Source organism: Hetaerina americana, unplaced genomic scaffold, assembly GCF_022747635.1.
Source record: "Hetaerina americana unplaced genomic scaffold, ioHetAmer1.1.p SCAF_1044, whole genome shotgun sequence".
Classification (NCBI taxonomy): domain Eukaryota; kingdom Metazoa; phylum Arthropoda; class Insecta; order Odonata; family Calopterygidae; genus Hetaerina; species Hetaerina americana.
Window position 1 is genome coordinate 2,501 of NW_027286120.1, and position 2,500 is coordinate 5,000.

At 54.2% G+C, this 2,500-nt stretch overlaps 2 non-coding genes and 1 pseudogene across 2 annotated transcripts in view; all 3 read right to left on the reverse strand.

Annotated features, from left to right (window-relative positions):
• LOC139700551 (large subunit ribosomal RNA) overlaps positions 1-428 on the reverse strand; it is a pseudogene marked incomplete at its 3' end in the record, with an annotated part of 2,928 nt that extends 2,500 nt beyond the window's left edge.
• Positions 429-652: 224 nt separating this feature from the next.
• On the reverse strand, positions 653-806 carry LOC139700556 (5.8S ribosomal RNA). Its single transcript, XR_011703747.1, has one exon. It is a non-coding gene; the product is annotated as a 5.8S ribosomal RNA (ribosomal RNA).
• Positions 807-1,006: 200 nt separating this feature from the next.
• LOC139700546 (small subunit ribosomal RNA) overlaps positions 1,007-2,500 on the reverse strand; it is a 1,858-nt gene continuing 364 nt past the window's right edge. The window contains exon 1 of the ribosomal RNA XR_011703739.1: positions 1,007-2,500. This exon is cut by the window's right edge and continues 364 nt beyond it. This is a non-coding gene — a ribosomal RNA (small subunit ribosomal RNA).

The window sequence follows — 2,500 nt, forward strand, 5'->3', positions numbered from 1 at the left end:
TCAAAGTGCTTTTCAACTTTCCCTCACGGTACTTGTTCGCTATCGGTCTCGTGGACGGTACTTGTTCGCTATCGGTCTCGTGGCCGTATTCAGTCTTAGGTGGAGTTACCACCGACTTTGGGCTGCACTCTCAAGCAACCCGACTCTGAGGAGCGCCCCTCCCGGGAGGCAAGCGCGGAGGTCGCACGGGCCTGGCACCCTCTCCGGGCCGTGGCCCCGTTCAAGAGGGACTTGGACTCTCCGGCGCCCCTCGGGAAATTGGACGCTCCCAAACGCCACAGCGCTCGGCGCCCCGCGGGGGGCGCGAGCTTTGGCCCTGGAGTCGATCCTGTTCGCTCGCCGTTACTAAGGGAATCCTGGTTAGTTTCTTTTCCTCCGCTTATTAATATGCTTAAATTCAGCGGGTGGTCTCACCTGCTCTGAGGTCGGCCCAAATGATATAGTTGCCCGTGGAGAGGGAGTAATAACCGAGCCCCCACCGATCCGCAGGCGAACGCCGTCAAAAAATAACGAAGCGTCTCACCTCGACCGGCGGGGACGGGTCTCGCCCAATCTCCCGCAGAGCCCCCTATCAATCCGGGCGACGATCCATCCCAGCGAGGGATGCTCGTCGCCCCAGTACGCAAACGTTTCCGTTCGCGAACTGAATTGCCGGCCCTCAGCCAGGCGTAGCCCGGAACAAAATCCGAGGGCTGCAATGTGCGTTCGAAACGTCGATGTTCATGTGTCCTGCAGTTCACAATTCGACGCGCAGTTAGCTGCGTTCTTCATCGATCCACGAGCCGAGTGATCCACCGTTAGAATTTCTTTCTTTCATTTCATTTTATGTAAAAAATTCGTTTCATCGAAACATACAAACTGGGAATTTTTTCCCTTCTTTGCGAGCGAGTTGGGCGTGTGTCTTTTAAAGCCGGCTTTTGAAAGCCGGGCACCCGACTGCTCGCCTTCTTTGTCCCTTTTTCTCTTCACCATTCGTTCCAAAGCTACGATTTATAATCGAAAGCTGTAATGATCCTTCCGCAGGTTCACCTACGGAACCTTGTTACGACTTTTACTTCCTCTAAATGATCAAGTTTGGCCATCTTTCCAGCAACATCGGCGCCACCGGTGTTGAGGCGGCGAGCGCCGCGCACCAGTCCGAAGGCCTCACTAAATCATTCAATCGGTAGTAGCGACGGGCGGTGTGTACAAAGGGCAGGGACGTAATCAACGCGAGCTTATGACTCGCGCTTACTGGGAATTCCTCGTTCATGGAAACAATTGCAAGCCCCAATCCCTAGCACGAAGGAGGTTCAGCGGGTTACCCGGGCCTTTCGGCCAGGGAGGACACGCTGATTCCTTCAGTGTAGCGCGCGTGCGGCCCAGAACATCTAAGGCATCACAGACCTGTTATTGCTCAATCTCGTGCGGCTAGGAGCCGCCTGTCCCTCTAAGAAGATAGCTACGTCGGAAGCATAATAGATTCCGACGCCTAGTTAGCAGGCCAGAGTCTCGTTCGTTATCGGAATTAACCAGACAAATCGCTCCACCAACTAAGAACGGCCATGCACCACCACCCACCGAATCAAGAAAGAGCTCTTATTCTGTCAATCCTACCGGTGTCTGGGCCTGGTGAGGTGTCCCGTGTTGAGTCAAATTAAGCCGCAGGCTCCACTCCTGGTGGTGCCCTTCCGTCAATTCCTTTAAGTTTGAGCTTTGCAACCATACTTCCCCCGGAACCCAAGAGCTTTGGTTTCCCGGAAGCTGCCCGCCGAGTCTAGAAGGAACTTCGGCGGATGGCTAGCTGGCATCGTTTATGGTTAGAACTAGGGCGGTATCTGATCGCCTTCGAACCTCTAACTTTCGTTCTTGATCAACGAAACGTTCTTGGCAAATGCTTTCGCATCGGTTCGTCTTGCGACGATCCAAGAATTTCACCTCTAACGTCGCAATACGAATGCCCCCGTCCGTCCCTATTAATCATTACCTCGAGTTCTGAAAACCAACAAAATGGAACCGAGGTCCTATTCCATTATTCCATGCACACAGTATTCAGGCGACCAACGGCCTGCTTTGAGCACTCTAATTTGTTCAAAGTAAACGTGCCGGCCCACCAAGGCACTCGGTGAAGAGGACCAAAGAAGGATAACGGAGCCTCGCGGACCCCACCGGCAGGACGTCCGGACCGGCCAGTTGAGCACCGACAAGCGGCGAACCGACCGTCCGAGACACACCTCCGACTACGAGCTTTTTAACCGCAACAACTTTAATATACGCTATTGGAGCTGGAATTACCGCGGCTGCTGGCACCAGACTTGCCCTCCAATAGATCCTCGTTAAAGGATTTAAAGTGTTCTCATTCCGATTACGGGGCCTCGGATGAGTCCCGTATCGTTATTTTTCGTCACTACCTCCCCGTTCCGGGAGTGGGGTAATTTGCGCGCCTGCTGCCTTCCTTGGATGTGGTAGCCGTTTCTCAGGCTCCCTCTCCGGGATCGAACCCTGATTCCCCGTCACCCGT